Consider the following 18,306-nt stretch of genomic DNA (forward strand, 5'->3'; position numbering starts at 1 on the left):
CGAAGGTACTTTCTTCCTATTAGCCTAGTGGCAGTAGAATTTACTATGATACTGGGATTCATGACACTCACATACAAGCAAAAGATCATTTATCCTTTATTTATTTGCTTTCCAAGCCCACTGGGAGCTCTTTAACCATCGTGAAATTGATATGTATCAGTTATATTTTAACTGCTTAATTGATTCTTTCCTACATATAAATGAAAGCAACACAAAAGTTACAAGAAGTTTATAAAGAAGGAGTGAACTTTATCAGGATGTCTAAGAAATGGGCCTCTCTTCTTGCACTGTACTATTATTTCAGCTGTGTGTTCTGTGGAAAAGTGCTCGTGTGGCCAATGGAATACAGTCATTAGCCCAATTTAAAGACAATCTTGGATGAACTTGCTCAGAGAGGCCATGAAGTAACTGTGCTGGTATCTTCAGCTTCCATCCTTGTGGATCCTAACAAACAATCTGCTCTTAAATTTGAGGTTTATCCTACATCCTTTATGAAGAATGAACTTGATTTGCGTTTTATGAAATTTATCAAGATGTGGTCATATGAGTTACCAAAGAGTACATTGTGGGCATATGATTCAAAGATGCAAAAAACATATATGAATTTTCTGATATTGTTCTAAAGCTCTGTGAGGATGCAGTTTTGAACAAGAAATTAATCAAGAAACTGCAAGAATCCGAATTTGATGTTGTTCTTGGAGATGCCATTGCTCCTTGTAGTGGGCTTCTGCCTGAACTACTTAACTTACCTTTGCTCTACACTCTTCGATTTACCATTAACAATACATATGAAAAACTCTGTGGAGGGCTTACATTACCTCCTTCCTATGTACCTGTTGTCCTATCAGAACTTAGTGACAAAATGACATTTATGGAGAGGGTAGCAAATTTCTTGTATTCCTTATATGTTGACTTTTCATTTGAGATCTTTAACAGGAAGAAGTGGGATAAGTTTTACAGTGAAGCATTAGGTAAGTCAATGGTTTATTTATTATCTTTTCCCTACAGTAGGTGGAAAAAGACCCTTACTTTCTAGGCATGTGTTAGAGTGTGTATATATAATACACTATGTATATATATAGAGAGAGAGAGAGAGTGTATATATATATATAATTAAAGAGAATTTACATTGTCTTAGTTTTAGTGTCCAAATGGACATATGATAATTTCTCAATCAGAATTTATCAATCATTCAAGAAAACTTGAGTAAATTATTCTATAATTCTGTGAAACTGGAGTTGTAACTCTATTTGACATTGATCTACTATATTAATATTCTTAGGGCTTGTTTATTTCAAAAGATACTTATGTACTATATTCTTCATAAATCACAATGTCTCTGTTATTTATTGCTGTATAACCAACCATCCTAAAACAGAGTTTAAAACAGCAACCATATTATTTGCTCATGATCCTATAGACCAGCAATTAGGGCTAGGTTCAGTGAAATATTTCTTCTTTGGGCCTTCCTTGGCCCAAAAACCAAACAATTTAATTGTCTTCTCCCTATGGTCCCTTGAACAGGCAAGCTTGTGCTTTTTCAGATGAGAGTATAATTCCAGAACAGCTTGTATGAATGCTCCGGGCCTAGGTTTAGGTCACACAATGTCACTTTTGCCACCTGCTATTGGTAAAACAGGCCATGAGGCAAGTCCAAATTCAAAGGATGGAGAAATACCCTCCAAGTCTTGTTAGGAGAAGTTGCAAAGATTATGCAGCCATTTTTTTTCTTTCCTTTTTGTGAGGAAGATTGGGCCTAACATCTTTTGCCAATCTACCTCTTTTTTTTGCTTGAAGAAGATTGCTGCTGAGCTAACACCTGTGCCAAACTTCCTCTACTTTATATGTGGGACACTGCCATAGCATGGCTTGATGAGTGGTGTGTAGGTCCACACCCAGGATCGGAACCAGTAAACCCAAGGCCACCAAAGCAGAGCATGCAAACTTAACCACTATACCTCCAGGCTGGCCCCTATATAGCATTTTTAAAGTGCCACAGTAAGGAAATTCATTAATTATATTTATAAAATCAAGAGAAGGTCAGCCATGAGAAAATATATTTTACCAATCTGATTCTAGTAAAAAGTTTACTTTATGTGTGAGAAAGATGCCTACTTTGTGAAAACTTTATGTGTACTTGTCTTCAAAATTAAATATTTCTATAAGCTCAGTGCTAAGGTTCCTTTCAGCCTTCAGAATCAAAGTTTCTGATATCTTTCTTCCAGATTAAATGTTTCTATTACTATATCTGAACTGCTTCTTTGGTCTTATCATTTAATACCCCTAGTAAGAGGAAAATTGCTTAGTTATGGACAAGTCATCTCTGGGCGTTATCTACTATTGCTCTTTCTTTCTCAATGATTTATAAATCATCTGTTAAGTCAACCTAAAACTTTCGGGATTATTTTAGAATTATCCATGTCTGTTTGCTGACCTACAATTACTACTTCTCCTTGAGCTAAAAAATAATGCAAAATATGGGGGTATAATATATTTTTCAAATCTAAAAGAGGTCTAAATATGATTCACTAAAAACACATTCATTCAAAAACAAACATCTATTGACCAGATGCTATGATTTTTGTTTCCAGGAGGCAGAAGGAAATTAGTCAACATTTATTGATAATTACTCTCTTCTAAGTCCTTCATATTTACTAACTCATGGAAGATACACATAGAAATCCACTTTGCGGCACTATTATTATTCTCCTAATTTTACAGATACAGAAACTTATGTACAGAAAGTTCAAGTAACTTTCTTATCCACGTTTTCATAGAGAAGAAATGTTGGGAGTGGGATTGAAACAGATCAGTCTGGCCACTGGACTTAACACCTCTGCAAATTTCATTAACTGAAAGAGAAGAGAGAGACTCTAACTTCAAATCTCCACATATTACTTGAAGAGACATTGTGCTAAGCACTAAGTATACCACAATTTAGAAGATCAATAAAACTGTTTTTTTTTTTTTTTGATCTGGGAGATCCTTTTAGCAAAGAGTCCCCATTGCCAGTATATATCTTTCAACTACCCAAACTTTGCTTTGTCAAGAGGGGTGCTCCCTCATTACCATATATATAAAGCATCTTTACTCATATAAATAAAGCATCGTTTTGGGGGGCTCTATTGTAAAAATTTTGAAACCCTGGAAAAAATATCCCTTTCAAATGGAACTTAACCATCCTTAGCATAAATGTAATAATTATTATCAATGGATAAGAAGGTATGTAAGATTAATTTGATTACAGAGGAAATAAAGATCTGAGTTATAAAAATATTAACCTTCTACTATATGTATACTGTATGAGAGTATGGGAGGCAGTGGCTTGGAGAATAAAACCAAAGAACAAAGTTTCAAAAAGAAATCTGCTAAAAATTAATCAAGAATCACAGGTCATGGAAATTAAGCCCTTACGTGAGATCCCAGAGCAAAGGTATGGAAGGTAACGTCAAGGAAAACAAGGAATCAAATGGCAAACAATCAAAGTAGAAAGCTGGTTGGTTAAGTGGAGTGGGAGGGTGGCTAGGTTGGCCCACAGTAAAAGACTAAACAAATAATCCAAAGACCAAAGTTTCTATGATTAACCTGCTAATAATTAATCAGGAATAACAGGTTATAGAAAATAAGCTCTTAGATGAGATTCCATAGTCAGGACATGCACAGTCATGTGAAGGAAAACAGCAATCAAATGGCAAACAAAAAATAGAAAGCTGGATGGCGAATGGGGAGGGTGAGTGGGTTGGTGGGTCTGTGGGAATGTAAGACCAAGCATATAACTCAAAGCCACAAAGAGGTTTAAAGAACATTTTAAGTAAATTAGGGGACACTGATGCAAATAGACTTTTACAACGAAGTCAAGTTTTTCATCCTGTTTTTCTGGAAGTTTTATGTCATTCCTTGAGTGGGCACCCGTGACAGCAATGATGATTTTTTTCTAGGGGTAGAAACTGACAAAGGAGATCCCTTGGCCAAGTCATAAATCCTTAAAAGGGAGAACTTTTAACTCTTTTGCAGGTGAATCTCCCTTACCATCCCTTTCCACACACTTACTAATACTTACTTTAGTTTTTCCATATATATAACTTTTCTGTAGACTAGAGGCACGAATTAGGTATGAGAAAACACTTGATAGACTGAATGATGGGATAGTGCCTCAGACCCCAATTCTTTCCTTGAAGTTATCAAGCAGCTTTCCCTATAAGTTAAATCATAATCATCTATCCATGTCAGAATGTTTCAATTTTCTTCAGAAATAAAAAATAAATGACAAGGAGATGGAGGTGAAAGATGTCACTTCATTTAGTGCATCTCATTCATCATGCACTTTCCTGATCATGGATGGTCCAGGGCTTTGGTCCTGCAAGAAGTTTTCTTCAGTAAAATATACCACAGAGAGTGAGTCCTTAAGCTATAGAAGAGAAGGTCTCTCTGTCATAAGGTGAGCTCTGTATCATTAGGGAGGACTCTAGAGCCACTGAGGTTTTTCTGCTTGCTTTCTCCGGATTTCCAAAGGATACTTAGCTTCCCATGTGTAACCTGTTTATTCTCTGGTGCAACTGGAGAACAGATTGAGACAAGTGAGAACAATGCAAATATTCACACTGCGGATCCATATTTAATGAGGAAGATCATTATGATATTTAGAAAACAATTTCTTATTCAACCAAATTACATCAATCTTGGGTTATTTCTTCATTTCAGTGAGCAGCAAATGGGTTCTGAGCTGGGCCTGTGTCCCATTGGAAACTCTGTCACATGGGCCCTCCCCAGAGACTGAGGATCACTAGCTAGCAAAGAAAACAAAATATGTTTAAAATGCCATGGGATTCAGTAAAACTGTCATAAATATCATAATCCTAATGCTATGGATATGGAAAATGAGAAGATGGTCATTTAGAACATAACATTCATCATATATATTTAAACAATTACACAAAAATATTGACCCAGAAATATACGGTATTAGTTATCTTGAATTTGTAATACATGAAAAGAGGAACGAATCTTTAATGAATATTTGAACTTAGAAAAGCAGCAGAGGTGACAGCACCTGGTTAACTATTAAGTCTCTCACTTACAATGGTTTTCGTTTTGCTTTATATGTTCTTCAAATGTTTGTTCATATTTTAGAACACTGGCATATTTTGAACATCTTGACATACAGAGTCCTGAAACTTTATTCCTTTATTTTCGAGGAAAAAATGTATATGAATTCACAGATATACATATTTTTCTTTCCCTATTTCTTTTTTAGGAAGACCCACTACATTGTGTGAACTGATGGGGAAAGCTGACGTATGGCTGATGTGAACCTATTGGGATTTTGAATTTCCTCATCCACTCTTACCTAATTTTGAGTTTGTTGGAGGACTCCAGTGCAAACCTGCCAAACTGTTGCCTAAGGTAAGACTTTGGTGTCTTGAAAAGAGCTTTTTTTCCCCAATCCAGATTCTGTCCTATAGAAAAGATATGGGGCAATACCTAAAATCTCTTCACACCATTCCTGCATATACTATGTATTTCATGTTTCATTATCACTGAAGATTCCGGGTTACATTACAATTGTTACAAGTATGAGAGAAATGGAGGATTGTGTGGATATAGGCACTATAAAACAATCTTTCAGTGTCCAACACATAACAAAAGATAATTTTTTCAACAAATATATGTTCTGTGCCTACTATATGCTAGAGTCTACACTTTGTACTGAACAAGAGGTGAATGGCACAGTCACAGTTACCTCCTATGGGAAGCTTATAGACTAGTTGGTCAGAAACACTATTAATGTTCAGTATATGCAATTATTTACAATAAAATACAAATCATATTATAAGTAAGATTGAGGTGGTATGGGATTTCTTGCTATATTTTATTCTAGTAAATTGCAATCAGGTATCTAAAAAGAGTCAAATTCTGGTAATGTTATATTCAAAGTGAAAACATATGCCAGTATCCTAAGGCTATGGGATCTGGTGCTTTAATGCATGGTATTATGGTAGCCAGCAAATACACAAAAGTCCTAATCCTGCCAAGAATACCTTTCCTATAAGATATGAATGTACGAGAAAAATGGCAGGGGGGTTACTTACCTATCTCATTGAATTGCGTGACAATAAAAAGTTCTAATACAGTCATTCCTGATTGTTTGCAGATTTCACATTTTTAAATTTGCCTACTCAGTAAAATTGATTTGTAATGCCAACATCAATACTTGCTGTGCTTTCATCACCTTTCATGGATATGCACAGAGCAGCAAAAAAGTTGATTCACCTGACAGGCATGTTCCCAGTTGAGATCACATGAGGTGATGCTCTGCCTTGTTCTTTGGCTCTCACACTGTAAATGCGTCCCTTTCCAAGTCTAATTAGTGCCACATTTTTTGCATTTTTGTGGTGGTTTTTCGTGATTGCACTGTTTAGAATGGCCCCCAAGGATGGTGCTGTAGTGCTTTCTAGTTTTCCTCAGAGGAAGCAAGACAACTATGCCATGCCTCAGTGAGAAAATATGTCTATTAGATAAGCTTCATTCAGTTCCATGAGTTATAGCACTGTTGGTTATGAACTCAATGCCAATGAAACAACAACATACATTAAATAAGGTGTCTTTAAGCAGAAACACACATATAACAAGGTTATGTGTTGATCAGTTGATGAAAATGCTGTTAACAAGAGGTTTGTGGGAACCTAACATTATGTTTCTGCTGAGAGCAGTGATTCAGTATTCGCTAATCGTGTGTTTGCAGCACTTCACAGAACATAACTGCTGGGAATAATAAGAATTGACTAAATATGGAAAGCCCTAACACAGAGCCAAACACACAGTGCTTAATAAATATTAGCTATTGTGATTTCAGTTTGACTAGCAATCCTTTTAACAAAAGGAATTCATTTTAGAATACACATTAAGCAGATGAAACTGTCAAAATCGATTTGAAGATTTAAGCAGTCTCACCAGTATCCAAACTGGAGGGATTCCTTCTGAGGTATATAAATGAGCATGTATATGCATAAGTGTATACTGGCAAACCCCTGATAGTTTTTCCAAAAGCATTTATGAATGCACTCCAGCAATTGATCTGGTCTTACATGTGATCAAAGAACTTCATGGCACAAAACAAAGCAGAGATCATTGTAGCCTGATAATACAGTTTGCAGAAATCAGCCTCTCTCAGGAATTAGCTGTAGTAGGGCATTAAAAATGATTCAGTGGTGCATAAATAAGACAAAATATAATTATATTCTAAACTTTTAAATTGCCTGATCTCACTACCTGACTTGAAAACAAATATAGTAAGTAAAATATCAGGGAGGAAATGTCCGATTTAATACTAACCTGCACAACAGGCCACAGAGTTAGAAATATAAATGAAGATTTTTAGTAATTTTATGTCATGGATCCCAAGTAGTTCATATACACACTGATTAAATGTTGTATCCATTAAATCACACTTTCAAGGGTAAAAATATCCAAAGTAAATAGTTTATAAGCAAAATTTGTCACATTCATTATCAGTCATGCTTTAGTTGCCTTGAAATACCTGGGCCAGGATCAGATAGAATCAAACTTGTATTCAAGGTTGGAGCATTCTATATAAAAATAATGTTAATGCACTTTCATTAGGACTTTGAGTGAAAATAGGAAGAAACAATCTGCAGGAAGATTTGAAAAGCTGTTTCCTTAATATGAGATGAAATTGTTATAACAAGCTCAATATTAGCACAGCACGTGCCAGAAAGAAAAAGGACGTGAGACTGTAAGAAAAGGAAAATTATTTCATAAATTCATAAATCTTCCAGTTTGTTAATGTAATATCCCCAGACAAGGGATTAATACATCAGAGTCTTAGCTGAAGCTCAAATTTAGAGAGCCTTTTCATGGTGGGAATCTGAAACAGGAAAGGTTGTGGCTAATAAATTTAGGATTCTTATTTTTGTACATAAAGGTGATTTAACAAGAGCATTTTCCTTCTTTTACCAAAGCAAGTATATGTAAGCTCATAATCAGGTCATATAATATGTAGCCTTCATAATCAGGAAAGCCTATGCCAAAAGAGATTTCCTTAAAAACTGACAAGAAGAAAATTGTTACACTTCAGTAACAAACATATTGGACATAGAGTGACATACAAATTCAAGAAGCCTAGTTACAGATGGTCTTCCACTTTATTAAAGGAATTCTGCTAGGAGTTTAGATCATTTTAATTTTTTAGTCATCTGTTATTTCCTCAAAAAAACACCAAAAATAACCTGTTGAACAAACAAAGCTAGGATTATCTGACTTATTACAGGAAGCAGGAACAGCACCTTGACAAGGTTTTATTATTGTTTCAGAAAAGGAAAGTCAAAAGAAGATAATTCCAACGTATTGGGGCCTGGGTTGGTGAACTGGTTGTAAGTGAGCAAACTTTATGATATAATTTTGGACTACTGGACACAGTGAGGTGAGGTCTTGACTCTTGTCTTAGTAAGCAAGCTATGTGTTTTTTATTTAAATTTATTTTTTAAGACTAGCCCTGAGCTAACATCTGCTGCCGATCCTCCTCTTTTTGCTGAAGAAGACTGACCCAGAGCTCATATTTGTGCCCATCTTCTTCTACTTTATATGTGGGATGCTTACCGCAGCATGGCTTGCCAATTGGTGCCATGTCCTCACCCGAGATCTGAACCTGCGAACCCTGGGGCCGCTGAAGCAGAATATGCACACTTAACCGCTGCACCACCAGGCCAGCCCCAGCAAGCTATGTGGTTTAATGAGTAAATTATCTTAGTTGGTCACTGTCATGTAATCCTGGAACAAACAACTAAGCTAGTGTTGGTAGGTCTCAGTATTGTTTATCATAGAACTAACAAAAAAATGTCTGGCCCTGGTAATGTTTAACACGTGGAATAGAAATTACACTGTTTTTAGTACTCACTTATGAAAATTAAACCTATGTTGCCATATTGTGAAAAGTTCTCAAAGGACACTTCCTCTTTATTGTCATTCCTTGCTGAGAATTGACAAAGAACCATATTTTCCTAGTAATCAGTGATATACATTGGTTAAAGACAATAGATTTCATATCACACAAATCCTTCTAAGGGGATTTAATGGTTTAGCATGTTAGAAGATGAGACTATTCTAACAATTCTACTCTGTTTAGAAATGTATGTATTCATTTCCTTCAAACAAACTAAAAAAGAACAAATGAAATACAAAAAATCTCTGCAGTGATGCCATTTCATATTACCATGAACTGTCTCTTTTCAGGAAATTGAAGAGTTTGTGCAGGGCTCTGGAGAAGACGGCATTGTAGTATTCAGTTTGGGGTCAATGGTCCAAGACCTTACAGAAGAAAAGGCCAACATGATTGCATTGGCCCTTGCTCAGATTCCACAGAAGCTCTGATGCCGGGGTCCCGCCCCAGTGGAGTCCAGGTTCCTGAGGGATGGACGGCGTCGGCGCGAGGAGTGAGGGGGAAAATAAAGGGGACGTGAGACTTGGGTTGGTGTTAGCAAGTCCGACTTTACTGTGCACAAGTGTCGTTTATATATTTTTCAGGATTAGTACAGAAATAGTTCTACAAATATTCTCAGAGAGATAAGGAAGTAAAAAACGAGCACAAGAATATTTATTAGCATTCCATTCTATAGAGCATAAGGTTAATGATCGTCTTCTCCGCAATTAACTAGTGTTTGTTGTCTCTAAGCTAAAGGAGATAGGTACCTAGGCGTCTGTTGTGATTCATGGTAAAGTTAAATCAAAGAGAGAAGGTCCAGGCCTCCGGACAGGACAGCAGTCCGTCTGGTTACATCCTGGTGGAGCCATCCCTGCCTCCCTCAATCATTTACGCCATTAGTGTAGACGGTTAATGGGAACAAAAGGCGACTCCAGGGTGTCTTATCCCCAGGGCTATCCGCATTCTCAGCGGGCAGTTAAACATCTTTACTTTTTCGCGCCCTTTAGGGGGTGGAAGCATTCGTTTGTCTTTTAGATTGTAGAGCTAACAGTCCCTTAAGTACACTGCTGCAGAAAGTATCATATTGTTAGTAAAGTAAAGGGCTGAAAAGCTAAGCTAAAGTATATATCTTCAAGAATAAAAAAGAGAAATATGTATACACATAACCTTGATAGAAAGCATGCATATAATTCAGAAAATATCAGGGGTGTCAGCCGGCCATTCTTCACCGAGGGGCATCCCTGCACCCCTTGGCCCTTCTACTCATCAATTATTTATTATTTATTGCTTTGAGGAGAAAACCTCTATAACATTTTAACAGAAAGCAGAAGGTCAAGAATAATATATAGATAATTCTTGATCATCCAATTAACCAGCAAACTTAGAAGGACGATGCATATATATTTAGACAAAGAACTGGAGGGAGAAGGAAACATTAACCAGACAGAGGCCATAAACCTAATTCGACATCTTATCTGGGCAGGATTCCTTTCTGATTGTCTCAAATGGGACTGTGTGCTCCTCCAATAATTAACTGAAAAATATCTTGAAAGTTACCTGCAGGTGGTCACATTCTCTTACTATATCTAATTTTCCCAGGAGGTAGTGCCTCCCAAGCAGCCACCCAAAGGAGTGAAAACTGGAGGTTAAGAAAGGAAAAGGAATGAAGAGCAATTAGAAGCAGCACAGGTTTCAGAACTATGTGAGGGGCTGGCCGGTTATTCTTCACCAAGGGGCGGCCCTGCACCCCTCGGCGTTAATCGGCTGGACCCTGTCAAACAGCCGATCAAATGATGTAGCCACGGCTCCCAGCACTCTGAAAAATTGCATTTATGCTGAACAACTACTTGAATGAGTTTATTTAAAGTCTGTAGAGTGAGTCCATTAAAACAGTTACTACAAAGGAGTAAAAATTTCATAATACAATTAGATCAAATTGAACTCATATGTTTTTCTTTTCAAGTCAAATTCTAAAATAGTGCAAGGGAGACACATTTGCTGCCCACCAAAAAAAAAAAAGAAAAAAACAGTTTAACTTTTATTTTTCTCTCTGAGACATTTATATTTTAGGGACCATGTGTGAGGTTTCATTGCTATTATGCTAATAGTATGCCAGTAACACAACAAGAATTCCCAAATCTCACCCTACAAATCAAAGCATTTTCAAAAGGGGTTCCTGAGGGATTGTGAAGTTATGAACAGCAGAGAGGCATCAAGTTATAGTTCAGAGGGTAAGCTTCATAAACACTCAATATTCAAAGCAGAATTTTCAAAAAGACTGAGTTAGAGCATAAAGATTCAGACACTTCCTCCTGTTCCTTCTTCTTCTTCTCCTAACACGAAAACAGTATATATCTTAAAACTAGCCCTCTCTGAAAGACCAAGAGAGAAGCCTGGGCCTCCTGATTCACCTTGGTGTTTAAATTAACCAGCAGGCCCAGAGGGCCTTGTTTCCTGTCAAAGTAGAACAGGCAATAGGAAGGAAGGGGTATGGGCTCTGACTTTAAATGCTCTTAGTCCTGCCCATTAATAACTTGTTCTAATCGATATACTATTCTGACCAACTGGCTTATCAACCGCTTTCTCAGAGGTGGAGGGAAGGGGAGAAGCAAAAGCTTGGAATTTGTAGGCAGAGTCAGGTTTAGCATAGAGACAAGTCCAGAAGTTCTCCCTCCCATAAAATCCTATAGTTATTCTTATGAAATTATAAGATCCACTTGAGCCCTCTCACTATTTGTGAACTACTTGCCACCTTTAGGCACTATCTAAACTGCCCCCTGAACAACCCCTAATATTTGTATCTCTGAGAGGCTGAGATTAGGCTGATTCTCTTGACAGGTAGTAGACAGCCACCTGCCAACTTTTTTAAAAATGCCCCACTAACTTAGGATTCCTTGGCATGTCATCCCACTTAGAAGTGAGAATTTCAGCATCAATCACTACTTAGGGCTGGTTGTAGCATCTTTGATACATGAGGCATTCCATATCAGAGTTTTCTGTTGTATAATATGCAATTAGATCTCAATAGCACAAGCTTCTAATTTGACTATTCTAGCTTATTATGGTCAATGAAAATTAATGTGACTTTTTAAAATTTTATCAGTTGTCCTAATATTAATTCTGCAATTCCTAGCTTTGTAAAAAAATATGTAAAACTGTGGATGGATATTCCACTGTTAAGGCCTTTGGGGAAAAAAAAAAAAAAAACAAGCTGAGATAATGCCTTGGAAGATTTAAACTTAAAAGATTATAGGAACAGTGTTCTTCCAATATATAATCTAAAATATTTCATATTCCCTCTATAAGAAGAAGGAACTTTATCCTTTTGTCCGAAGTAGAAGAAAGTATGATATTGCCAACAATAGAAAATAGAAAATATAACTTTCCATCAAAATGCTTTGTGGAGAAAGTGAACATAAGCATATCTTCACCTATTCCCCTCAGAAAATGATAAGCAAGCAAAGTCTTTTCTAGATTAAAACCACAAGTTCATTATATGAGATAGTCACTTGAAATAAAGTTGCAGAAATCGCAGTTAACTTTGTGTTTACACTACAGTTCTGATTGATTCTTGAATGCTTTTAATATTAAAATACATCACTTACAAACTAATTTCCCTCAGCTCTTTAGAACTAATAATAGCGAATGATAAACTAATAATTTGTAGTAAATTCTATGAAAAGATAGTTGATAATAGTTACCTAGATTTTTGGTGCCTTGGTTTTTAAAACTATTTAATAGCACTCATATTTTAACATTTCTGGGCAAAAATGTCCACATTTGTCAGTGGGAGGAAGCTGGGAAAGACTTCTTAGTAGATTTTAATTTCAAAAATATTCTATGCCTGTGTGATCTTATTCATGGAATAGAGCATTTTCTTCATCTTAATAGATTGTGTGGAGATTCAGGGGAAAGAAACCAGATACATTAGGACCCAATACTCAGCTCTTCAAGTGGATCCCACAGAATGATCTTCTTGGTAAGACTGCAGCAAACAAATACAATTCTAATTAAAAGAAAATCTGAGGAAAAAGACTGGAACAGAAATGCAATGCAACATTTGCTTTGAAAACTTCGACAATCAGGTGCTAATTATCTGTCACCCATAAATTTTCAATTTTCTTTTCTTCAAATTTCAACTTCTTGATTGGTCTTCTCACCTCCATGCTCTTCTACTTCAGATCTGTCTTTCTCACTGCTGTTATAATGTTTTCTTGTTCTTCCAAAAAGATACAGGAAAACACCCCTACTTTTTTATGGACTTTCAATGACTCACATTGCCTAGAAAATAAAGTACACCCAAGAGGATATGAAGCAGTTTGCATTCAACACATCCATCATTTGTCCTGTATTTCCAAACACCTCCTGAGATTCTCCACACATTTTCAGAGTGAATCACTCCCTATACCCTTAAGAGACAATGTTTCTTCACCCCCATGATTTCAAACACGATGTTCTTTGAATCTGCATTCACTGCCACAATTTTCTATTGGACAAAAAAACTCTAAACTAACATCTCTTCTGATGTACAGCTTTCTCTCTTTCCCTCAGATAGACTTCTTTTGGAAATCCACAAATATTTACATGATCCCATGAGCATAGTGACCCTGTGCAGAAAATACAGGCTTCTTTACTGTCTTACACTGCCAATTTCTATTTTTAACTATGGGGCTCAAAATTTATCGTTTTTATTGATCTTTTTATTAGGTCATCCAAAAACCAAAGCTTTTGTCACTCATGCTGGTGGCAATGTCATCTATGAAGCCATTTCCCATGGGATTCCCATGGTGGGACTCCCTATGTTTGTTGATCAACCTGAAAACATCCGTCACATGGAGGCTAAGGGAGCAGCTATTAGATTGGACTTGAACACAATGTCAAGTACAGATTTGCTCAATGCATTGAAGACTGTCATTAATAACCCTTCGTGAGTATAGCATTTTTTTAACTAGTTGGTATTCATAGATAGATTTTCTTTTCAGCAGTGAGTATAAGTTTTGCCCTATTATTAAGAGGCTAATTTTGAAATTGTTAAAATGGTATAAGGGATCTAAAATTCACTTTTCCATTCAACCAGACAGTTATTTCAAAGTTGCACTTTAAGCCTATAGATTTAATAGGTAACCAATTAGTGCAACAATTTTCTATGCAAAAGAATTTTAAAGCCATATAGTTCATTGTAAGAGGTACACATTTTAAAAATGTGACTGAATCCACAGGAGGAAAAAACGATGCAAGTGAAAGAAATAGAAAATATTTCAATTCATTACTTAAATTTTCTACAACTATAAAAATATTTTTGCTAAAGAATTATTTTTATTAATACCATTATTTTAATAGATTATATAGTGAGGGAAAATTTACATAACATGAAGTTCACCTCTTTAAAGTGTGAAATTCAAATCTATTCAGTGTGCTTACAGAGTTATGAAACCCTCACCACTTCATCATAAGCTAATTTTAGAACATTTCAAAAAGAAACCTTATATCCCTTAGTCATTCTTCATGGCTTCATACCCTATGCAAGATAGATAGATGATAGATAGATACATAGATACATAGATAGATAGATAACTGGGAAGACACATTTTTCAAAAGCAAGTCTAATAAAATACCATTATTGACCAAACGTTTGTCTCTAAATCAAGATTCAGTAAATCTGAAAAGATTCAATTCATACAGAGTATATTGTCTGGCAATACTGGAATTTAGTTAGAAATCACCAAAAAAATTTTAATCTAAATTTTGCAAATTAAGCAAGCTTCTTCTAATAATTCAGAATCAATGAAAACTCATAATGTAAATTTTAATATATCTAACTAAATGATAATGAAAATTAAATGTATCAAGTTTTGAAGAATGCAGCAAAAGCTGTAGTTAAAAGAAAATTTAGATCCTAAAATGCACATGTATGACAAAAGTAAAACGTCTAATAAACAATGATCTAAGCTTCCATTTCAAGATCTGAGGAAAACACCAGCAAACTAAACCAATCTAGAAGGAAAAAATGAATACAATAGGAAAATTAATTAATATAATACAAACTTACAATGAATATGATAAATTAGTCCAAAAACTGGCTATTGAAACAGACCAACAAAGTTTATAAACTCTTGGCAAGTTGGATCATGAAAGAAACAAAGCAGGTACAAATTACCAATATCAAGAATAAAGAAATGACATTAATGCAGAACCATCAAGCATTAAAATTTTTCATAACAGTGTGTTAGGTGCAACTATATGAACAAAATTCTACATAATAAAAAGTAGTATAAAACACATTAGTATAAAAAAGTCACCTCAGGAGAAGTTTAAAATTTGATTTGCCTAATATCCATCAAAGAAATTGAAAGTCTGTTAAAACTATGAAAACTTGCAATTTATTCTTTGTTAAAACTTTCAACAAAGGAAACTCCTAGCCCAGATGACTTTACCAGTGAACACTTCCAAATACTTAAGAAAGAAATACAACCAAGTTTACACAAACTCTTCTAGATAATGTCAAACATATTTAATACTTTTCAAGTCATTTTTTGAGGGCATAATATCCTATCTGTCAAAAAAAGACAAGGACATTACAGGAAAACAAAATTTTAAAACAATTCCTTTTCTAAATCAAATATTAAGTTACTAAATAGAGTACCTTAAAAAAGAATAAATCATCATGACAAAATAGGTTTATTCCAGGATTGAAAGTTTGCTGAAATGCTTGAAAATCAATCAATATAATTCAATAAATTATCAGCATGAAAAAGAAAAAATATTATGACCATTTTAATGGCTAAAGAAAAATTTGATAAAGGTCAACATCCCTTTATTATATTAAAGAAAAAAACCTTTTGCAAACTAGAAATAGAAAGAAATTTCCTTAATCTGATGATGATTATCTATCAAAAAAAGCAAAACCTATACAAAATATTACACTTACTGGCAAAAAATATACAGCTTTACCCTCTTCATTAGCCATCAGGAAAATGTAAATTGGAACCTCACTATTAATTCATCAGAAGAGCTAAAATTTAAAAAGACTGACAAGGCCAAGTCTTGAAAAGGATGTGGAGAAATAGGAATTGTCATGTACTACTGGTGGGAACGCAAATTAATAAACCACTTTAGAAAACTATTTAGTAATATCAATGAGGCCCAAACATACATGCACTGTTCTCTCAGAAATTCTACTCCTCGGGATATGACTAACAAAAATGTATAAACATGTAAACCAAAAGACATATTCAAGAATTATAACCACATTGCTAGTAATTGCCAGAAAATTGTTAACTGCCCAAATTTCCTTTGATCAAAAAATAAATAAATAATTTGTGCTATTGTCGTACAAAGGAATACTATACAACAATGCAATTAACCAACATCTGCTACACAAAAGACAGACACAAATGAGTAGACACAATATGATTCCAGTATAGACATAAGCAAAACTACTCAATGATATTAGAAGTCAGGCTAGTATTTAATTTAGGGAAGAGAGTAGTGGCTGGAAGTGCCCACAAGGAAGGGATGCTTCTGGGGAGCTTATGATTCTCTATATCATGATCTGGAGAGTAGTTAAATTAGTGTTTTGTCTTGGGATAATTTTCTAGTTAATTTTGAATTTTGAGCTGCTTTCTCAGGAAATGTGCAGCTTCCATATGTTTCATACTTAAAGGTTTCTTTTAGAATATATAACATATTTCAAAGTTTCTAAACATTAAAAAAATAAGATTAACAAAAAACAAAAGAAGAAATGCCCACGAGTGCTGTCATAATGTGGCCAGGAAAAGCCTCCCTGAGATGGAACTCTGAACCAAAGGCCTCCGTCGAAAGGGAGAAGCAAGGCTTGGGGTGTTGCAGGGAAGAGTGCTCCAGCAGGGGGACAGAGGGGACACAAAGTGCAAAGGCACTGAGGTGGGAAAACTTTGGGCAGCTTCAGTGAACAGCTAGAAGGCCAACGAGTCTACGACAGAGTGTGCATGGGACAAACTGATAGGAGAAGAGGGAGCCAGGACTCTGTCCATGGAGGTCCTGAGGTCCAAAGAAGAGATTTAGAGTTTATTTGGAATGAGATGAGAAGCCAGGTGGAAATTTTGAGCAGGGAGGTGTAATAACCTGACATAAGTTTGATTAAAAACATTCTGGCTACTGGTGGAAAATAGACAGGAGAGTGTAGAAGAATAAAAGCACAGGAACTAGTGAGGAAGCATTTCATCCTCCATGACACTATTCCTCTTTAAAAACTTCAAAAGCATCATCCTAAAATTGCATTTCTACCATGTGACTTATAGTGCTTAGAATGGCTTGTATCGTTTCCTCTGTTGGAAAAGATTTTCCTTTCCCACGTGAATTTGTTTTTTCACTTTGTAAATACTTATCAATAAGAAAATTCCAATATAAAAGCCAAACTATCTATGAGACCCAAATAAAAATTTGCTCCTCGGCAATTCTACAGCAATTATTTTGAATCATTTCTGTGACACTTTTCAGAAATCAATAGGATTGGTATGCTTAGGCAAATTGACTTCCTTTCAATGTTGTTATCTTTGTGTTTCTCCTTTAGCTATAAAGAAAATGCTATGAAATTATCAAGAATTCAACATGATCAGCCAATGAAGCCTCTAGATCGAGCAGTCTTCTGGATCGAGTTTGTCATGCGCCACAAAGGAGCCAAACACCTTCGAGTTGCAGCCCATGACCTCACCTGGTTCCAGCACCACTCTTTGGATGTGATTGGGTTCCTGCTGGCCTGTGTGGCAACTGCTGTATTTGTCCTTACAAAAGGCTGTCTGTTTTGTTGCCAGAAGTTTGCTAAAACAGGAAAGAAGGGAAAAAGGGCATAGTTATATCTCAGGCCTAAAGGTGGTATGCCTCACAGATGGGGCTCCTCCAGATTATTCCAGCAAGAAGTTGTGTTGTAAAGGTCCCTTCCTCAAGCAACAAAATGGCTTCTAACAATTCAGCGTCTCAGATCAAAACTTGTTTTCAAGAAATTTAATACCCATTTAAGAGTTAGAAATATCTCATGCCAAGAGAAAGAAAACCGGGGGGAAATAAAAATCAAGTACAACTATATGGGTTTATATTGAAATTTACAGTTCTAATTCAAAATTTATATCAAAAAATTTATTGAGCTTAACTGTGTTTCTAACATTGTGCATGGAAACAAGAACATAAAGTGTCTACTAACAGTACTAATAACACTTTGCAAATACTCAATATTTTAACTTCATGTTGGTGCAGAAATTTGTAGCTTTATCTTTTGCTAAAGAAGTGATTCAATAATTAAAATAGTGTAGAAAAACTCACCCTTTCATTTCCTTTTGGGAGACCACTAATGCTACTGGACTTTTACTGTGGATCCAGCCTCAATATCAGTT

The 18,306-nt window shown here is 35.5% G+C and overlaps 1 pseudogene; it reads left to right on the top strand.

Moving 5' to 3' along the window:
- The first annotated feature begins 257 nt into the window (after window positions 1–257).
- Window positions 258–17,769, top strand: LOC124236814 (UDP-glucuronosyltransferase 2B18-like; annotated as a pseudogene).
- Window positions 17,770–18,306: the final 537 nt, after the last annotated feature.

The sequence above is a fragment of the Equus quagga genome, chromosome 3, assembly GCF_021613505.1.
Source record: "Equus quagga isolate Etosha38 chromosome 3, UCLA_HA_Equagga_1.0, whole genome shotgun sequence".
NCBI lineage: Eukaryota > Metazoa > Chordata > Mammalia > Perissodactyla > Equidae > Equus > Equus quagga.